Source organism: Ornithorhynchus anatinus, chromosome 8 (genome assembly GCF_004115215.2).
Source record: "Ornithorhynchus anatinus isolate Pmale09 chromosome 8, mOrnAna1.pri.v4, whole genome shotgun sequence".
Lineage (NCBI taxonomy): Eukaryota > Metazoa > Chordata > Mammalia > Monotremata > Ornithorhynchidae > Ornithorhynchus > Ornithorhynchus anatinus.
The window spans coordinates 22,424,790-22,446,936 of record NC_041735.1 but is presented as its reverse complement, the minus strand read 5'-3'; the positions used below and the strand labels follow the sequence as shown (position 1 = coordinate 22,446,936).

The 22,147-nt window shown below is 49.6% G+C and overlaps 1 protein-coding gene across 7 annotated transcripts in view; it reads right to left on the bottom strand.

Moving 5' to 3' along the window:
• The window catches only part of CHD6 (chromodomain helicase DNA binding protein 6), a 160,023-nt gene extending 150,961 nt beyond the window's left edge, over positions 1-9,062 (bottom strand). For 4 of the 7 annotated variants that reach the window (XM_029070843.2, XM_039912841.1, XM_039912840.1 and 1 more), the window contains exon 1: positions 8,987-9,049. The gene's annotated coding sequence lies outside the window, so the exon portion shown is untranslated. Of the gene's footprint in view, positions 1-8,986 lie in introns of all 7 variants that reach the window. The other 3 variants (XM_029070846.2, XM_029070848.2, XM_029070853.1) reach the window with 3 other exon arrangements.
• Positions 9,063-22,147: the final 13,085 nt, after the last annotated feature.

Genomic DNA, 22,147 nt, shown 5'->3' with positions numbered 1-22,147 from the left:
TGGACTGCGAGCCCAGTGTGGAGCAAGCACCGTACGTCCAAACCGATTATCTGGAATCCATCCCAGTGCGTAGTACAGTGCTTACGTAGGCTCTTAACCAATACCGCGCTAACAGATGAGGAAACTGCAGTGTAGATGAGGTAAATGAGGTAAATGACTTGTCTCCCACAGTATCCCTGACACTCAGTCCCATGTGCTTTCCCTGAATCCGTCTCGAATAGCATCTCCTTTTCCAGTAAAGTTGAGCTGATGGAAGGATTTGGATATCTTGAGATAGTCAATTCCCTTCCCCTTGTCCAACTCAAAAGTTTCGGATTGTACGATAAACCAAAAAGGTCAAGAGAAACACAGAACAATCAAAGAAACAAAAGAAGTTTTTATTATTTCTTCACCTGTGGAACTTACAACTCTATAAAGTACTTGACATCATCTCTAATATACTCATCTTAATTGGGGGACTTCGTCAGGTTATAACTTGGCTAATAGTTTCACTTTATAATTTTTGTCCATCACCAAAACGCTTAGACTTCTTAAACACGGTTTTTCTTTTTTTCCAATTTTGACCAAAACACAAACCGTTTACAATGAGAGTGGGGCGAGAGTTGCATAAAACGATTACTGGTAAACAAAGCTTAAGACTGAGACCTCACCTACTTGTCTACTTGCCATTACCTTGGAGAGGATTTCTTAGATTACTGCCCATTTTCCCTGAATCCAAAGCAAACAGTCCAAGTACTAATGTGTGGCCAGCAATCAATCGCATTTATTGAGCGCTCACTGTGGGCAGAGCACTGTACCAGGCCCTTGAGAGAGTATGATATAACCTAGTGGGTAGACATATTCCTGGCACACAAGTTTACAGTTTAGAGGGGGAGACAGACATTAATATAAATAAATTATGGATACGCATATAAGTACTGGAGGGTTGAGGGAGGGGTGAATAAAGGGAAGAAATCAGGGCAAGGCAGAAGGGAAGGAGAAAACAGGAAATGAGGGTTTAGTCAGGGAAGGCTTCTTGGAGGAGATGTGCCTTCAGTAAGGCTTTGATGGTGGGGAGAGTCACTTCTGTCGGATTAGGAGAAGCAACGTGGCTCAGTGGAAAGAGCACGGGCTTGGGAGTCAGAGGTCATGGGTTCTAATCCCGGCTCCGGCACTTGTCAGCTGTGTGACTTTGGGCACGTCACTTAACGTCTCTGTGCCTCCGTTACCTCATCTGTAAAATGGGGACTAAGACTGGGAGCTCCATGTGGGACAACCTGATTACCTTGTAGCCCTCCGGCGCTTAGAACAGTGCTTGGCACGTAGTAAGCGCTTAACAAATGCCATCATCATTATTATTATCATCATTATATGTGGAGGGAGGGCGTTCCAGGCCAGAGGCAAGAAGTGAGCCAGAAGTCAGCGGCGAGACAGACGACATGGGGGTTCAGCGTGTAAGTTGGTAGTAGAGAAGCACAGCTGTAGTAAGAGAGAGGCGAGGTGAAGTACAAGGGGGGCAGGGTGATTGAGTGCTTCAAAGCAAGGACAAGTATTACTTCCCTCTTTTCTCAGGAGCTAATGAATACCTTCCGCGTAACGCAGCAAGGCCCGCATGGGCCGGGCCTTCGAATCATCGCAACGAACACAACTCATAACCAATTTTGTTGAGGCGTAGAGTTGCCTGGTGGAAAGAGCGAGGGCCTAAGAGTCAGAGGACCTGGATTCTAGGTGCCTGCTGTGTGGCCTTGGGCAAATCACTTCACTTCTCTGTGCCTCAGTTTCCTCATCTGTAAAATGAGGATTCAATACCTTAGACTATGAGCCCCAGGTGGGGCTGGGTCTGTGTCCGACCTGACTGATTTAATAATAATAACGATGGTATTTGTTAAGCGCTTACTATGGGCCAGGTAGCGTACTAAGCGCTGGGGTGGGTAAGAGTAAATCGGGTTGGACGCTGTCCCGGGCCCTCGTGGGGCTCAGAGTTTCAACCCCCATTTTACAGATGAGGTAACTGAGGCCCGGAGAAATGAAGTGACACCCAAGGTCACACAGCAGACAAGTGGAGGAGCCGGGATTTGAACCCATGACCTTTCGACTCCCAGGCCCGTGCCCTATCCACTACACCACGACTTGTATGGACACCAGTGTTTAAAACAGTGCTTGATACCCAGTAAGCACTTGAACAATAATAATAATAATACCCCAACACTTAGTATAGTCCTGGACACATAGTAAGTACTTAATACAATTATTATTATTATCAATTTTGCAAAACTTCTGTGGCTGGGCCAACCCAACTGGAAAGCTGTAGATTTCCTTCCTAGAAAAAGAGGATTTCTTTGCTTATCCAAAACTTTTAAAAATATACTTTCACGTAATACGATGTTTTTGCCTGAAAACCTGACTTTCTGTTGAAGACCAAATGCATTAGAGCTTTGAACCAAACAAGCCCTCAAATATTCTTGATAAGAGGTTCCTCCATAATGTTTAAAATGGCATTGAGAGAGTCCAAAAGCAGTGGTAAAGTCAAAACTATTTACACAAACTTTTTCAAGATGGTCACGAACTGTACCTTCCAAACTGTAAACATTTTAGCTGCACACAAGAGCGAGATCAGAAACAAACAAAAAAGTTAACTTATTTATAAAGGTCAGGTCAATTAATTGAACAGGTATGTCCCACCCTGATAACGGAGACTCTTGCCTTCAGGGTAAAACTGTAATCGATGGATGCACAAGTTTGCAAACTGAATAATTATACTCGTTTCCATACCTAAAAGTGTGAACTAAAAATGCCTTGGCAATTTATCTTCACTTTTCAAATACTGTCACAAATGTTCTGAATGAGGAAAAACAAAACAAGCCCTACCAGATAAGGAGCCCATGAAACCATTTCGGTGGGGTTTTTCTTTCTGCTAAACAACTTTCAAAGCCTTTCAGCACAACTTTCTCATCGCTAAAATAGATTCGAGAAGAGATTTAACATCGCAAAACACGGGGGGCCAGATGTCCCAGCTCCTGCCTCTCCCCAATCCGTATCATACTTCATTCTGGTTGCCCAGATCATATTTTGAAAATAAATAAGTAAATGAATGTTCCATCCACATCTCCCCTTTCCTCAAAAATCTCCGATGGTTGCCCATCCACCTCCGCAAAGAGAAACTCCTTAGCGTAGGCTTTCAAGCACCCAATCACCTCTTACCTCGCCGCTCTCCATTGCAAACCAGTCCATACCCTGGGCTCTTCTAATGCCAACCTACTCGGTGCACCTCCATCTTCACGTTTATCTCGCCGCCGACCCCTTGTCCACCTGGAACTCCCTCCCCCTTCAGACATTTCCCTCCTGAAATCAACCTCCTCCAAGGCGCCTTCCCTGAAAAAGCCCTGATTTCCCCTATTTGCTCTCCCACCTGCGTTGCTTAAGCATTTGGATCTATACCCCTTAAGGACTTGGACACCCCAGCTCCGCCGTACTGAACGTAAACATTCTTAAACTATTTCCTCTCTCCGTAACCTATTTTTATTGTCCGTCTCCCCCTGTTGAATTGGAAGCCTTTTGTGGTCAGGGATCGAATCTACCAACTCTGTAGAGTGGTATTATACTCTCCCAAGTGCTTAGTAAAGTGCTCTGCATCCAATAAATGCTCAGGAAATACCACAGATGGACTGATATGTCACACAGCAGCACCGGTTAGAAGCTGGTAAGGCGCAAGAATTGGGTAAATGACGACGACTGACTGCTGCATGACCATGGGCAAGTCACTTAACTTCTCTGTGCCTCAGTTCCCTCATCTGAAATGGGGATTAAATCCTCCTTCCTCCCATTTAGACTCTGAGCCCCATACGGGACAGGGGACTGTGCCCAACCTAATTATCTTATATCTGCCTACTCCAACACTCAGTACAGTGACTGGCACATAGTAAGCACTGAGGAGCTAGAGGAGCATCACGATGTAAGAAAGGAGAGCAAAGAATAAGAAGCCCTGATAGTAAAAACAAGGGATTCACCTATGCGTGACTGGACTGATTTAAGCCTTTTGCAAAAGCTTTAGGTGTTAAAATAATGAGTATTATTTTTAAAGAGCTCTATTTTGCATCTCCCAAACCTAACTGAATTTATATCGTTTGTCTCCCGCGCTAAACAGCAAGATCCTCATGGGCAGGGAATGTGTCCACCAGTACTGTTGGATTGTACTCTTCCCCAGATACTCTCTGCACATGGCAAAGGCTCGATAAATACCATTGATCGATCAATTGCAAGGAGTATCTCAAAGGGCTATCTGAGCCACTCCAACCAAAATCAAAAAAAAAAAAAAAGGAAACTGCAGTAAGCAAAAAGGTCCTAGATCTCCTTTGAGAAGAAGCACAACCTAGTGGATAGAGTATGGGCCTATTAGTCAAAAGGACCTGGATTCTAATTCCGGTTCCGCCACTTGTCTGCTATGTGACCTTGGGCAAGTCACTTCACTTCTCTGTGCTTCAGTTTTCTGTGCTCACCCGTAAAATGGGGATTAAGATCGAGCCCTATGTGGGACAGAGACTGTGTCCAATCTGATTAGCCTGACTCTACCCTAGCACTCAGAACAGTGCTTGACACATAGTAAGTGCTTAACAAATCCCATTAATTATTATTACTATTATTTGGAACAGCTTGGTTAGTTCTGCCATAGATTATCTCCCACGTTGAAAGCCTCCAATGAATGCAGACAGTAAATGCTCCATCAGATTACGATGTTTCCTCAGTTGAATTCTGCTCTCAGAGGCATATTCATAAACAGAAAAGGAAACACAACAGTGGACCAAAAGTGTACTTTTTACATACCTTTCCACCTCACTGCAGCTGTCCCCCAGTCTTTAATTTTCCTAGAAGACACACTAGGGCCAATGCTTTACTTGAGGGACGGGATTAGAAACACCAATCGGAGCATTGAGATTTAAAAAGGCCAAAAAAAAAATTGCAAACGCCGCATAACAAAAGGCATTTCTGTAGCTAGAATCCCGCAATTCTAGAACTCGCTCAGATCGGCCCAGCTCAGATTTCCCCCTTCATCTGGGCAACATTCTGATTCCCAACGTAACCAGGAGAGGTGAAAGTTAAGAGGACAAATCCTTGAAAAGCCATAAAAGAGAGTCCAGGTTTGAAGTGCATTGCAGCCCGAGAGCCCTGTTGTTGCAAACAGACCAAGCCCAACAAATTCAGCCTTAGGAGGGATGAGAGAACACCAAGTGAGTAGCCGGGGCATGACGGGAACTGAGTGAATATTACATTCATGTCTTGCACATTCCCCATGTCTACTGCAACGCCATCCAAAAACAAATATAAAAAAAAAAACCTCCCTAGTTCCCAAAGAAGAAATGAGAGAGAGAGAGCTTCTGGAAGAATCACTCCCCCTACCTAACAGAAAAAAAAAAAGCCAAAAACATTAATCCTGTTCATATCCACCTCTCAATTAGGGCCCGGTTTCTATGCAGACTTGCCAATCGGCCTCCAGACTTTGCTAGGTCTCTAATGTTGTTTTCAGAAAAGTCAGTCAATTCACATAGAAATCCAAAGGCTCTCTCTGCGATCCAACAGCGATCACTGAGGATTCTTCTCTTTGTCTCTAACTTCTTGGACGGTCTGGCGTAAAAAGCCAACTGACTAGCTCAAAGAAATCTATTTCGATTAGACGGGGATTTTATTTCCTTTAGTAAAGGTACACAGATTACCACAACGTGATGATAAAAGTGATCGGGCTTAAGATCTTTTCTGTAGGAGGATCCAGTAGCTAGCTGTGAGAGAACTCCAGGGTGGAAAAAAAAATGTAATACAACTGAACTTTTACGATAGACCTAGGCTTGCCTGGCCAAGAACTACAGTGGCAGAGTTACAGTGATGCAGATTCGATAGCCAGGTCTTTCTCCAAAAGCTGTCCATTAATCTGAGATTTTCGTTTATCCAAATCAATCAAGAAATAGCACAGAAGAAGGGGTCTTTATTATCCTGTGAGGTAAGTGAACAACTGAGTAGCCATGAGTGGGATAGGATCTGTCCTAAGATATCGCAAATTATTTTTCAGCCTTTTATTTTTATCAAGTCAATGTTCACTTTCATTCATTCGATCGGATCTGCTGAGCGCTTAACTGTGGGCAGAGCACCTTACCAAGTGCCTGGGCGAGGGCCATACGACAACAAACAGGTACATTCCCTGCCCAAGACGGGCTTACATTCGAACTATATTTTCCCCGGGGCCTTTGTTTAATGTCATGCTTCGTTTCTGATGCTTTCGGAAACCACCCGAGATCCGGATGGGATAAGGCAAGTTGGCACAACGTTGTCTGGTGCCCTGTAGCCGGCTTGCAGAGTTCCCAAAAGAACCGCCGAGTCCATATAAGAGGCGACCTGCAAAATGGTCCTACCCTCTCATTTCCTTGGATCCGGGCAGCTCACGTCTTCGTATTACACTTACCCTCCTTACTCCGTGGAGAAAGGGACACGTAATAGTTCACTGTTCACTGCTTCTGCTTTTGTAGCCTGATGTGATAATGAGATCTAACACCACTGAAAAACACCCGTCGTACAAATCTGCCTTTTCGAGACCCGCCTGTAACTCTGCTGTCCATAAGCATAGGACCAGGGGCCACCTCCATTGTACTCTCCCAAGGGCTTAGTGCAGTGCTCTGCGCACAGCGAGCGCTCGATAAATACGACTGACTGACCGACTGACATCGTGGCAAACAGCTAGGTGAGCCACGAGGGGATCCGCCTCACATTCGTGAACAATTTTGACTTTCTATATAAACTCGCCCATCCCCTTGAAGACACGGCACCCTATTCTCAAGTAACTTTCGCGTGAAAAATCTGATTATTTTTCCCTCGGAAGGTTCTTCCTTGACGTTCCTCGACTCCCCTTTCACCCTCCCGCCGACGCTGACCCAGATCCGCCACACCAGAAACGGGCAGCGGAGGAGGGAGCATCCCCAGTGACGGAGAAAGGGTCAGGTGGAGGGTTCGAGGGTCACCGCACCTGCACCGTCCGTAGCCCCGGAAACGGGAAACCTCCGGGCGAGTCGACGAAATCTGTCATCCCCAGTGGGAGAATCCCGGCCTACCGACTCAAAAATGGAACCGTCCTGCCTTATTAGACAGAGCGCTCGACACACCGTCATATTAGTCATAACTGCAACGAAGGAAGCTTTACATAAGCCGTACGAGAGTGCTTGCTTATGTGGTTTTAAGTCCTCCAAATAAAACTGAAGCTGCAAATTTCGTCTCGATCCAACCGACTCGCCAGCGAGGCGATTTCCTCAAAAAGACTTTGAAAACGGAGGTGCCGATCCCTGACGTATTTGAAGGGTATTCCCCGGAAATCCAGGAGCCACCTTCCTAGGCCCTGAGGGAATACTTGATTTTTAATTTGCCACCCCAGGCTCCCCATCCCCGACACCCGCTCCGGGTCTGCAGTTGATCGAGGGCTAAAACGACCCCCCATCTTGGAGTAGAGCAACGGGTGCGGGGGGGGGGGGGGGGGGGGGGGAACCGTTGCCTGAGGGGGGGTGGGCGAGGGCGGAGGTGTGATCTTTTGGGATTTGGGCTTGGAAGGCTCTTAAAAAACAGGAGCCCAAACCAGCCTTGTCAGATGCTGAAGTCTTGGATGGATGGATGGATGGATGGATGGATGGATGGATGGATGGATGACCAAACTTCTCTGGGGGCCACACTCTGTTCCTCCTCCCCAGCCTAAGCCCTGCTCCTGCCCCTCCTATGGAAGGGGGGCAGGGAAAGGGGGGGGAGGGAGGAGGGAAAGGGGAAGGACAAGGGGGGAAAGATGGGGGAAGGGGGGAAGAAGGGGGGAAAGGAAGGGGGAAGGGGGAAAGAGGGAGGAAAGGGGGGAAGGGAGGAAAGGGGGGGAAGGGAGGAAAGAGGGAGGGGGAAGAAGAGAGGGGGAAGGAGAGAGGGAAGAAAGGGAGGAAGGGGGGAGGAAAGGGGGGGAAGAGGAAAGGGGGGAAGAGGGAAGGGGGGAAGAGGGAAGGGGGGAAGAGGGAAGGGGGGGAAGAGGGAAGGGGGGGAAGAGGGAAGGGGGGGAAGAGGGAAGGGGGGGAAGAGGAAGGGGGGGGAAGAGGGAAGGGGGGGAAGAGGGAAGGGGGGGAAGAGGAAAGGGGGGAAGAGGAAAGGGGGGGAAGAGGAAAGGGGGGGAAGGGGGGAAGAGGAAGGGAAGAGAAAGGGGGAGAGAAGGGGGAGAAGAAGGGGAAGGGGGGAAGGGGAGAAGGAAAAGAAAGGAGTAAATGGGGGGGAGAAAGAGAGAGGAAGGGGGAGGGGGGAGGGAAGGAGAGGAGGGAGGGAAGGAGAGGAGGGAGGGAAGGAGAGGAGGGGAGGGAAGGAGAGGAGGGGAGGGAAGGAGAGGAGGGGAAGGAGAGGAGGGTGGAAGGAGAGGAGGGGGGAAGGAGAGGAGGGGGAAGGAGGGGGCGACCTTCCTTCCTTCCCCCCCCGGAGGAGGAGGAGGAGGAGACTGGTGCCCCCCCCCCCCCCCCCCCCCCCCCCGGCCCCGGGCGCGCGCTCCCCCGGAGGGACAACGTCACCGCGCGGGGGGGGAGAGAATCCGCGCTCCCGGGACCTGCGCGCCCCCTCCTCCCCCGCCCCCTCCCCCTCCCCAGGACGGCGCAGGCTCGGCCGCCCCGCGCAACCTCCGCCGGGGGGGGGGGGAGGGGAACAGAGACACACGGAGACACACGGAGAGACACAGAGACACACGGAGAGACACAGAGAGACAGCGAGCGCAGCCCCGGCCTGGCGCGCGCGCGCGCCCCCGGACAGACGGACGGGGCCGCGCGCCCGTGCGCGCGCCCGCCCCCCCCCTTCCCCTCCCCCCGGGTGGTGCCGCCCGCCCCGCCGGCCCCGCCGCGGCCCCCCGAGCCCCGCTCCATTCATCGGGCCGCCCCGGCCGGCACGGCCGCCCCGGGCCGCCGGAGCCGGGCGGCGGGGGAGGCGGAAAACAAGAATCCCCCGAAAAGTTAAGAGGCCAACTTACCTAAAATGGCTCCTGCGGCAGCCAAAATACAAACAGCTATTATTTGGTGAAGTTTAGCTCAGACACCCTGCAAGGACACCCGAACGCGGCCCGGGCCCGCCCCCCCCGGCGCCCCATTGGCCGCCGCCGAGCCGAGGCGCCGCGCCATTGGCCGGGCGGGACGCCGCTCCGACGGGGCCCCGCCCCCTCCCTTTCAAGCTCGGTTGCGGGGCGGGGGCCGGGCTCGCTCCATTGTGCTCCTATTTGCATGGATGTGATCGCGGCGCTCATTGGTCGGGCCGGGCCCCCCCCTCCTCCCCCCCCCCCGCGCCCCGCGCGCCCCTCCCAGACGGCCCTGCGGCCGCACCGCCCCTCCCCCCCCCCCCCCACCGTCGCTCTCCCGCGCTCCCTCTTCCCTCAGGCCTCACTTCCGCCCCCACACCTCCAACTCGAGGCCCGCCATGGATGCCCTCGTCCCGCCCCCCCCCCCCAAAAACACCCCCCTTTCGGGGTTCAACAAGATGATCGAGGCCTGGAGCCCCGAAAGGGCCACGTGGGGGGGAAAAGGACAGGGAAGGAGATGAAGAAAACCATGAGGGAGAAGGCCCCATTCATTCATTCATTCAGTAGTACTTAGGGAGCGCTTACTGGGCGCAGAGCCCTGTACTAGACGCTTGGAATGGACAGTTTGGCCATAGAAAGAGACCGTCCCTGCCCAGTGACGGGCTCACCGTCGAAACGGGGGAGACAGCGGAACAAAACAAAAAGACATCATCAAGATAGAATCGAGGGGGTGTCCACCTCATTTACAAAATAAATAGGGTGATAAATAATATATACAAATGAGCACAGTGCTGAGGGGGCACACCTTGAACTCAAGGCCCACGAGAGATGCCCTCATCACAGCCCCCCCAAAAAAATCCCCCCTTGGGGGTTCAGAAAGATAATCGAAGCCTGGAGCCCCGAAAGGGCCACGTGGGGGAGAAGGATAGGGAAGGAGATAAGGAAAACCATGAGGGAGAAGGCCCCATTCATTCATTCAGTAGTATTTAGGGAGCGCTTACTGGGCGCAGAGCACTGTACTAGATGCTTGGAATGGACAATTCGGCAATAAAAACAGACCCGCCCCTGCCCAATGATGGGCTCACAGTCGAATTGGGGAACAAAACAAAAAGACAACGTTATCAAGATAGAGTCGAGGGGGCGTCCACCTCATTTACAAAATAAATAGGGTGATAAATATATACAGATGAACACAGTGCTGAGGGGAAGAGGAGGAGCAGAGGGTGAGGGGGACACATCGAACTCGAGGCCCACCATGGATGCCCTCATCCCGGCCCCCCCAAAAAACACTCCCTCTTTAGGGGTTCAGAAAGATGATCAAGGCCTGGAGCCCCGAAAGGGCCACGTGGGGGAAAAAGGATAGGGTAGGAGATGAGGAAAACCATGAGGGAGAAGGCTCCATTCATTCATTCAGTAGTATTTAGGGAGCGCTTACTGGGCGCAGAGCACTGTACTAGATGCTTGGAATGGACAATTCGGCAATAGAGACCTTACCTGCCCAGTGACGGGCTCACAGACAAAACGGAGAGACAGCAGAGCAAAACGGAACAAAACAAAAAGACATCATTATCAAGATAGATAGAATCAAGGGGATGTCCACCTCATTAATAAAATAAATATGATAATGAACATTATATACAGATAAGCACAGTGCTGAGGGGGCACACCTCGAACTTGAGGCCCACCATGGATGCCCTCATCCCGGCCCCCCCAAAAAACACCCCCCCTTTGGGGCTCAGAAAGATGATGGAGGCCTGGAGCCCCGAAAGGGCCACGTGGGGGAAAAAGGATAGGGAAGGAGATGAGGAAAACCATGAGGGAGAAGGCCCCATTCATTCAGTAGTATTTAGGGAGCGCTTACTGTGCGCAGAGCACTGTACTAGACGCTTGGAATGAACAATTCGGCAATAGAAACAGACCGACCCTGCCCAATGACGGGCTCACAGTCAAAACGGAAGAGACGGCAGAGCAAAATGGAACAAAACAAAAAGACAACATTATCAAGATAAATAGAATCAAAGGGGTGTCCACCTCATTAACAAAATAAATAGGATAATGAATAATATATACAGATGAGCACAGTGCTGAGGGGAAGGGGGAGGAGCAGAGGGTGAGGAGGACACCTTGAACTCGAGGCCCACAATGGATGCCCTCATCCCGTCCCCCCAAAAAACACCCCCGGATCAGAAAGATGATCGAGGCCTGGTGCCTAAAGGGTCCACGCGGGGAAGAAGGATAGGGAAGGTGATGAGGAAAACCATGAGGGAGAAGGCCTCACAGAGCCATAGTGGCCTAACGGATAAAGTCCCGGCCCCGGAGCCGGAAGGACTTGGCCCCAAATTCCAGCTCTGCCAAGGGGCCTGTTGGGTGACCTTGGACCAGTCACTTCCCTTCTCTGTGGCCTCAGTTTCCTCTCCTGTAAATTGGGGGATTAAGACCGTGACGTGGAACACGGACTGTGGCCAACCTGACCTTCTCGTAACCACCCCAGACCTAACGAATGCCATGAAAAAGAATAATAATGGGGCAGGAAGGGAACATCTGAGGAGAGAGAAGCAGCGTGGCTTAGTAGAAAGAGCTCGGGTCCGGGAGTCAGAAGGACCTGGGTTCTAATTCCCGCTCCGCCATTTGTCTGCTGTGAGACCTGGGGCAAGTCACTTCACTTCTCTGGGCCTCAGTTACGGCATCTCTAAAATGGGGTTTGAGACTGTGAGCCCCTTGAGGGACAGGGCTGTGTCCCACCTGATTAGCTTAAACCTACCCCTAGCTTGACACATAGTGAACGCTTAACAAACACCGTAATTATCATTATTATTAGAACAACAACTGAGCCAAACCTGGTCCATTCAAAGTCTGCTTTTTTCTGGTGCCTTCTGTTTTGAAATAACGAGGCGCTATAACTGGATGGGGGATGATCATCGCTCTTAGCATGAATAATGATAACGGAATCACAGTAGGCCCTCGATCAAAGGGAGAAGCATCACGGGAGTGTGTCACCGCAACTCACAGCTGTTTTTCGCAGTCTCGTGGTTCCTCGGAGCCAAAGGTCAACCCCTCACACCCTGGCCGGGAACAGGCACACGCTCAGATACGCCTGCCCGAGCTGAGGCGAGCTCTGCTCCCAGCCGTGCATTCTCCAGCCTCTGCATACCCATGCCCCTTCTTCTCTGCCATCCCCTTGCCTCCGTGCCCCTCTAACAGCTATTTTTAACCGAGAAAAGCAGGCTCACTTAGGGTAAGAACAGGGCAAGTTGAGCTTCTTAATACTGCCGCAGCAGCTGTTTCTACTAATTGTGGTATTCGTTAGGCGCTTACTCTGTGCCCGGCCCTGTACTAAGCGCTGGGGTGGATACAGCGTGGCTCAGTGGAAAGAGGGCGGGCTTGGGAGTCAGAGGTCATGGCTTCTGATCCTGACTCTGCCGCTTGCCAGCTGTGTGACTTTGGGCAGGTCACTTAACGTCTCTGTGCCTCAGTTACCTCATCTGTAAAATGGGGATTCAAACTGAGCCCCACGTGGGGCAACCTGATCACCTTGTATCCCCCCAGTGCTTAGAACAGTGCTTTGCACACAGTAAGAACTTAACAAATAATAATAATAATAATGTTGGTATATTTTAAGCGCTTACTATGAGCAGAGCACTGTTCTAAGCGCTGGTGTAGGTACGGGTAATCGGGTTGTCCCACGTGAGGCTCACAGTTAATCCCCATTTTACAGATGAGGGAACTGAGGCACAGAGAAGTTAAGTGACTTGCCTACAGTCACACAGCTGACAAGTGGCAGAGCAAATGCCACCATTGTTATTATTACAAGCCAATCGGGTTGGACAAGTCCTGTCCCCCCTGGGACTCGCAGTCTTAATCCCCATTTTACAGATGCGATAACCGTGAGCCTTCTAGACTGTGAGCCCGTTGTTGGGTAGGGATTGTCTCCATCTGTTGCCGAATTGTACTTTTCAAGCGCTTAGTACAGTTCTTCAAAGCCCTACTGAGAGCTCACCTCCTCCAGGAGGCCTTCCCAGACTGAGCCCCCTTCCCTCCCCCCCACCCTCTGCTCTTCCCCCTTCACCTCCCCTCAGCACTGTGCTCATCTGTATATATTATTTATTACCCTATTTATTTCATTAATGAGGTGTATATCTCCTTGATTCTCTTTATCTTGATGATGTCTCGTTTTTGTTTCGTTCCATTTTGCTTTGCCATCTCCCCCGTTTAGACTGTGAGCCCGTCACTGAGCAGGGATTGTCTCTGTCTGTTGCCGAATTGTCCATTCCAAGCGCTTAGTACGTGCTCTGCACATAGGAAGTGCTCAATAAATATTATTGAAGGAATGAATGAATGCTCTGCACACAGTAAGCGCCCAATAAATCCGATTGAATGAATGAATACCTGAGGCCTAGAGAAGTGAAGCGGCTTGCCCAGGGTCACCCAGCAGACAAGTGGCGGAGCTGCGATTGGAATCCAGGTCCTTCGTCTGTTGACTTTGGGCAAGTCACTTCACTATTCTGGGCCTCAGTTACCTCATCTGGAAAATGGGGATGAAGACCGTGAGCCCCACGTGGGACAACCTGATCACCTTGTACTTGTGACTACAACTATATTTCGATGGCCCAGCCCCATTGCGTTTATGTAAATATCCTCATACTCTACTATTTCCCACATATATAATTTATCTTCATGCCTATCTCCCCTTGTAGACTGTAAGTTCCTTGTGGGCAGAGATCCACCCTACCAACTCTACTCTACTCTCCCAGGAGCTTAGTACACTACTCTGCACCCAAGTGAGCCCTCAGTAAATACCACTGATTGATTGACTGATTATTACTTCTACAATGATTATTTTTACTATTGCATTGGTTAAGAATGTACTTCGTGTCAAGCAGAGCTCTAAGCACCGAGGTCGATACAGATTCACCGTTTCGCAGATGAGGAAACGTATCGGATATTTGCCCAACCCTCGATCCCACAGCACTTATCTATAAATTATATATTATCAATTATAAATTATTTATTGATATTAATGTCTGTCTCCCACTCAGTCTGTAAGACCAAGCTCCTTGTGGGCAGGGAAGGGTCTGCCAACTCTTTAGTATAGTATGGAGTATGGAGAAGCAGCGTGACTCAGTGGAAAGAGCACGGGCTGGGGAGTCAGCGATCGTGGGTTCGAATCCCGGCTCCGCCGCTTGTCAGCTGTGTGACTTCGGGCAAGTCACTTAACTTCTCTGTGCCTCAGTTACCACTGGGCCAATGGGCATTAAGACTGTGAGCCCCAAGTGGGACAACCTGATCACCTTGTATCCTCCCCAGCGCTTAGAACAGTTGCTTTGCACATAGTAAGCTCTTAACAAATGCCATCATTATTATCATAGTACTCTCTAAGAACTTAGTACAGTGCTCTGCACACAATACCAAGGATGATGACTTGTCCAAGGTCATGCAGCAGGCACAGGGTGGAGCCGGGATAAGAACCCAGGACCTCTGATTCCCAGGCCCACCCTCTTTTCACTGGGACATGCCGCTCCTCTGCACTACTACTAATTACGGTATAAAGCGCTTACCCCGTGCCCGGCATTGGATTAAGCGCTGAGTTGGAAACAAGCAAATCGAGCTGGACACTTTCCTGTCCCGTGTAGGGGATCATAGTCTCCATCCCCATTTTAGAGATGAGGTAACTGAGGCCCAGAGAATTCATTCAATAGTATTTATTGAGCGCTTACTATGTGCAGAGCACTGTACTAAGCGCTTGGAATGAACAAGTCGGTAACAGATAGAGACAGTCCCTGCCGTTTGACGGGCTTACAGTCTAATCGGGGGAGACGGACAAGAACAATGGCAATAAATAGAGTCAAGGGGAAGAACATCTCATAAAAACAATGGCAACTAAATAGAATCAGAGAAGTGAAGCGACTCGCTCAAGGTCACACGGCCGAGGAGCGGCAGAGCCGGGATTAGAAGCCATGACCTTCTGACTGACTCCTCTATCCACCACGCCATGCTGGACCGCTATTATTACCACTCCCGCTGCCTCGGAGGAGCGCCTTGAAGATTTGGGCACCTGAGAAAAAGCCCTCTTTGCCCCGTCGGTAAAGTGGCCCTGCCCCTGCTCTCCGCTTTTCCGCATCACCGAGCCGCTACTATCCCGCCCATCAAACCATCCTCTTCTTGGCTGATGCAATCAGTCTTTTCTCCGGCTCCACAGAGTACAGCTGGCTCACTCCCCAATGGCTCTCACTCTCTGCTCTCTTTCTGCTTAGCCATTGCAGATTCCATCCATTTCACTCTAGACGGGCTCAATCGCCTCTTTCTCTCATTTTCTTTCTTTTTTTTTTTTTTTGTTTCTGTGATTCAGCTGCACCAATCCAGATCTGGATCTGTTTATTCTAAGCTGAAATCCTACGCTTGCTCCAATTTCCCCAGAATCATCCCATCGTACCACAGCCACGGTGCTTCTTGGCCCTCGTGATCAGAGTTGCCGAAGGCCAGAGATGATTTCAGTAAGCAGGATGAATAAAACGGACCGGCTTTAAAACTTTTTTTTCCCCGAGAGATCAAAAGGAGAGGAGGGCGGATCTTCCGGCAGGGGCAGAGGGGGAAGGGGACAATACCGCTCCTCACGTGTCAGCCAGACTCATGACAAAATATAAAAATCATTTTTTGCGGTTAGCAACTCTGGGGCACACATGTACACCCTCGCACACGCCAATCAATCCATCAGGGGTATTTATTGAGAACCTCCTGGGTGTAGAGCGCCGTACTAAACGTTTGGAAGAGTACGATATAACAGAGTTGGTAGACACATTTCCCGCCCACAGCGACCTCACAGTTTAGAGGGGGAGACAGACATAAATATAATTAATTATGGCGCTGCGGGGCCGAGGGAGGGGCGAGTAAAGGGAGCAAATCAGAGCGACGCAGAAGGGAATGGGGAAAAGAGGAAATGAGGGCTTAGTCGGGGAAGACCTCTCGGAGAAGACGTGCCTTTATGAAGTCTTTCAAAGTGGAGAGAATAATCATCTGTCGGCTATGAAGAGGGAGGTCGATCGAGGCCAGAGACGGGACTTGGGTGAGAGGTCGGTGGCGAGATAGATGAGATGGAGATACAGCGAGTAGGTCGGCATTTGAGGAGCGCAGTGTGTGGGCTGGGGTGTAGAAGGAGAACGGCGAGGTAAGATAGGAGGGGGTGAGGTACCCCGAAGGAGGGCCCAGCCTGACGCAGTTCAGGTGCTTCGACTGCTCAGCTGGATGGAGGGATCTGGAGGGAGGAGTTTGTTGGGGAGATGAAGCCCGCCAAGCTCTCCCTCCCTGTAATCCCAGTGAGAGTGGAAAGGGAAAATGATTCCCCACCATCCCATTGCCCACGCTTGGCCGGGTCAGCCTGGGTGGAGGTGGGGGGATTGAGGGTTATTTTGGTCTCGTTTGACCAGACTGCACGCCCAGGAAGTCTGATGGGGTTTGATTTGAGGGGTACTTACAACCGCTTTCTCCATCAATCAGTGGTATCTATTATTTAGTGAAGCCGTAGGACCTAATGGAAAGAGCACAGGCCTGGGAGTCAGAGGACCTGGGTTCTAATGCCGCTCCGCCACTTGTCTGCTGTGACCTTGGGCAAGCCACTTATCTTCTCTTGGCCTCAGTTTCCTCCTCTGTAAAATGAGGGATAAAGTCTGTTTGCCCAATATGGACAGGGACCGTGTCCAATCCGACTATCTTGTATCTACTCCAGCGCTCAGTATAGTACTTGGTACCTAGTAAGTGCTTAACAAATACTCTTCTTCTTATTATCATCATTATTGATATTTTTATTATCAGTGCTGATTCCCTTCATCACTGACCTAACTGGGATTTCAATATTGTGTAGATAATTGCCCAGAGACCACCTCAAAATCCTATCATTTTTCCTGAGGCTAAAATTGAAAGAATACCCAGTTTGGGGGCAGGGAGGTGGGTCAGGGGGCAAAGGGAGCACAATGGGGCACCCCCAGAGTCTAGAAAAAATGTTTCTGGACACTGTTGAGACAGAGGATCTCCTCTCTCTTGGTCCTCAGCTCTGGGGAACCTCGAGCTTTATCCAGGGGATAAAGCTCTGTGCTGATTCTTCTTGACCTCTCTGGAGATGCCTGGGAAGCAGCATGGCATAGTGGATAGACTCGGGGCCTGGGAGTCGGAAGGTCGTGGGTTCTAATCCCAGTTCTGCCACTCATCTGCTGTGTGACCTTGGACAAGTCGCTTCACTTCTCTGGGCCTCAAGTTACCTCGTCTTGAAAATGGGGATTGAGACCGTGAGGCCCCATATGGGACAGGGACTGCGTCCAACCCGATTTGCTTGTATCCACCTCAGTGCTTAGTACGGTGCGTGGCAAGTAGTAAGCCCTTAACAAATCCACAGTTGATTATTATTTGACTCTTGGGTTCTCCCCAAAACTGACCACTGGTAACCATGCAGGCTTCAAGCCTGGAGCACCAAGCCAGTGGCTTCACCTAGCATCTGGAATGACCCCTGGGACTAGGCCCGGTTGGCATCCTGGCCCTTGGGGTGGTCAGCTGATAGGTCACTTTGCTCCCGGAGGCAGACCGTGGAGAGCAGAAGCCCCAGCCTGACGGTGGAACAGTTTTGCCCTAGACCTGGGCCCTGCCCAGGGGACGTTCCAAGTCCAGAAGCACCGGCCAGCCCTGGAGAAAGCCAGTGGGGTGGGGTGAGACGGGGAGGGTCCCCGACATTTGAAGAGGCCTCGGGGCCGGGGTGACGAAGGAAGGACAAAGAAGATGTCTAAAGAATCTGGAAACTACTGGTGCCGCGTCACTCCGAGTCTGGGGCAGGTGTATATTTCTGAGACCACAGCATGCCTCATACCAGCCTCTCTCCCTCATTTCTGCTCCCTCTTTTTCTCCCTTTCCACCCGTACCTTGTAGATACATTATTTACCAATGATGCGACTTCACAAAAGCATCCGTCCATCTCTCCGAAACCTTTTTTAACTTCTTCCTAAGACTCACTGTGACCCATTTGGTAACTTCCTGTCTCTCACTCTCTCTCTTTCCCCTTCTCTCTCTCTTTTCCTCCCCTCCTCCCTGTAACGGCACTGGACAAATGTAACAGCAGGTTGAAAAAAAAAAATCTAATGGAGTCCATTGGGGTTTTAACTGTGCTAACTCTATCTGACTCTTCAGTGGGTTAATGATAGGGGCATTGGCTACTCAGTGCTCTGTGTGGCAATTCCACATAGTAGGGCCAAAAAGGGATAGTTTGGAGCTACAAAGGGTAGCTTTTGTGCGGAGACTGTGCCCTTGCACAGAACCTCCTAATTATGGTCCTCTGTGACACCTATGTATTAGGCTGTTTACTTTGTTGGCACTTTGGTCCTCACTCCAGCCTCACGGCACTTATCCTTATAGTCTTTTTAGTCTACTATGTCCCCTCTCTGTTTTATTTTACTGCCTATTTCCCTCTCTAGACTGTTAGTTCCTTATGGGTAAGGATCAAGCCTACCAAAGCAGCATGGTGTAGTAGATAGAGCCCATGCCTGGGAGCCAGAAGGAGCTGGGTTCTAATCCCTGCTCTGCCATTTGTTCATGGTTTGCTGTCTCAATCCCTATTTTACAGATGAGGTGCCTGAGGCACAGAGGAGTTAGATGGCTTGCCCAAGGTCGCACAGCAGACTTGGAATTAGAACCCACATCAATCTAGCTCCCAGGCCACTATACTTCCTCAAGTCTTTAAACTCTTCAAGCTCCCAGAGTAGAGAGGGAACGTCTGAGCTGTTTGTAAGATGCCAATGAGAGAGGACGTGCCATACCATTGGAGGAGCAGCTTGACATAATGGATAGAGCACAGGCCTGGGAGTCAGAGGGTCCTAGGGTCTAATCCTGGCTCCACCACTTGACTGCTGTGTGACCCTGGGCAAGTCATTTCACTTCTCTGGGCCTCAGTTACCTCAATCGTAAAATGACTGTAAACCCTCTGTGGGAAAGGGACAGTGTCCAACCTGATTACCTTGTATCCACCCCAGGGCTTAGTACAGTGCCTGGCACATAGTAAGCACTTTATAAATCCCATAAAATAAATGATTGATTAATTAAATGATTGTGCAGAGCAGTATAATAAGCGATTGGTAGAGTACAATCCAAGAGAGCTGATAATGACGATAATGGTATTTGTTAAGCACTTACTATGTGCCAAGCACTGATCCAAGTGGGGAAGTAGACACAAGATAATCAGGTTGGACATAGTCCCTGTCCCATGAGGCGCTCACAGTCTTAATCACCATTTTACAGATAAGCTAACTAAGGCCCAGAGAAGTGAAGTGACTTGGCCAAGGTCACACAGCAGATATGGGGCAGAACGGGATTAGATCCCAAATCCTTCCAACTCCCAGCCCGTGCTCTTTCCACCAGGTCATGCTGCTTTTTCCATTTCCTCCTTCTCTGTGAAGCCATCAGACCTCATTTCCCCCTTCTTTTTGTCTAGATCTTCATGAAAATTTCCCCACTGTCTTCAAAATGATGGCTCTGTGTTTTCTTATTCCCCAGATACCGTCATCATTTCATTGATGACCAATCACATTTAGATCAGTCAGTCAATCGTATTTATTGAGCACTTAATGTGTGCAGAGCACTGTAGTAAATGCTTGGGAGAGTATGATAATAACAGGCATGTTCTCTGCCCACAACGAACTTACAGTCTGGAGGGAAAACAAGAGCAGGTTGTTATTTTGGGGACTTTTTTGTAGCGTTTGTTAAGCCCTTACAGTGTGCTAGGCACTGTCCTGAGCATGCTGGGGTAGATAAAAGCTGAAATAGTGGATAGATCTAAAATGGGATCTGAAATGAAGTTCTCTTTTCTCAACGGGTAAGGAAAGCCAAATCAACATTTTGGAGCGCAGCAAAGAAAGCAGGATGCATATTCCACCTAGGCTGAAGGTTCAGCCAACAAGTTCCAGCTCGCAGCTCATTCCGGCAGCCAAGATGTCGCCCGGAAAATCAGCTGCACATACGCCACCCCGCACCAGCCCGATCATGGCGACTCCGCTTCCCGAGGGTGGAGGGGCGGGGAATGCCAGTTTCCTTCCCTGGAAAGAGTCAGGATTGAGAAAGAAATTCTGACGTCCGGCAGTCTCTAGGAGAATGGGCTGTGGATTGCTTAAAATCAATTCATTCATGCATGCAATCGTATTTACTGAGAGCCTACTGCTCATTCATTCAATCAAATTTATTGAGCGCTTACTCTGTGCAGAGCACTGTACTACGCACTTGGAAAGTACAGTTCGGCAACAGAGTCCATCCCTACCCAACAACAGGCTCACAGTCTAGAAGGGGGGGTGGTGGTGATAGCAACAAAACAAATAGGCATCGATAGCATTAGTATAAATAGAATTATAGATATGATACTTTGTGCAGAGTACTGTACTAAGCGCTTGGGAGAGTGCAGTACAACAATAAACACACGCATTCCCTGCCCGCAACAAGCTTATAGTCGAGAGTGGGGGAGGCAGACATTAATAGAAATAAATAAATGACAGATGTGGACATGAGTGCTGTGGGGCTGGGAAGGGGGATGAATAAAGGGAGCAAGTCAGGGCAACATAGAAGGGATTGGGAGAAGAGGAAAGGGGAAAATCGGTCATTCCCTCAATCCCACCCCTCCTCCACCACCACGACCAACAATAATAATGGTATCTGTTAAATGCTTACTATGTGCCAAGCACTATTCTAAGCACTGGAGTAGTAACAAGTTAATCAGTTTGGACACAGTCCCTGTCTTACATGGGGCTCACACCTCTCATTCTTAATCCCCATTTCACAGATGAGGCAACAGAGGCCCAGAGAAGTGAAGTGACTCGCCCAAGTTTACACAGCAGACATGTAGCAGAGTCAGGATCAGAACCCGTGCCCCATCCACTAAGCCGCAGATCGTGTGCACAAAGATGCCTTCCTTTTGGCAGTAGATCATTTGTTAAAAGTCATGAGGAAGAGAGGCAAGGAAGGGAGAGAGATAAGGGAGGGGAAAAGGGTTATTACTTTTAACGTGTAGTACAGTGCTCTGCATACAGTAAGCGTTCAATAAATATCATCGATTGTGTACAGAGCGCCGTGCGAAGCGCTTGTATGTCTCAGGTGTGTCTGTGTCCCCTCCTCCCCGGTCTCACCCCCAGTTCTTTTCTCAAGATTCCCACCCCCATCCCCAGATTCAAAATAGTCACCCAGTTGCTTCTTTCAGCCTCACCAAGGCCAAATGCTGTGAAAGCACTTTGGAATAGTAAAAACACTCGATAGATCCCAGGTGTCCCAGAGGGAGAGAATTGGGGCTTATGTAAAATTTTTCTCCCATAAAATTTCTCTTCTGTAAGAAATTTTCCTCTCACCCTTATGACTCATTCAGAATACTTGGGACTGAGGAGTTGAATTAATTCTTCAAGGGAAAAGTGGGACTTGGGAGTTTGAAATCAGAATTTTTTTTTTTCAAAGGTCCCGTATTGATTCACAGACACCATCTTGGTGCTTGATCTTAAGGAGGCCCCATTCCGATCTCCCGATCTCCCTAGAGAAAGGAAAGGGCACCAGGTTTGATAACAGGCTAGAGGGATACATTGTTATGGAGAAGACTTAAAGCAGCCAGCCTCTAGACTGTAAGCTTATTATGGGCAGGGAACTAATCTCCTAACTCTGTTGTATTCTCCCAACTGCTTGGTACAGTGCTCTGCACAAAGTACGTGCTTAATACCCCTGACTGATTTATTGACTTATTGATCAGGACCAGACTCTGCTTTCTCTACAGAGAGGAGGCCTTTGAAATGGAGAGGGTCTGGAACCCTGGTTTGAAATGGGGCCTGGATGAGAAGGAACAGGTATATCAAAGACCTTCCTTGTGACCCTGAAACTAGACACATTTGGAAAAGAAAAATTCTACTGGAGAGAAGAACCCCAAATGCCTTGGAAAAGTCCAGTCCAGAGTAATTTTTTTAATACACAAAGAGAGTGACATCTACTCCAAGAGGTCCTCCCCAGACAACCTGGGCTCTAATCCCTGCTCCACAACTTGTCGGCTGTGTGATCTTGGACAAGCCACGGCACTTCTCTGTGCCTCAGGTATCTCATCTGTAAAAAGGGGGTTAAGACCATGAGTCC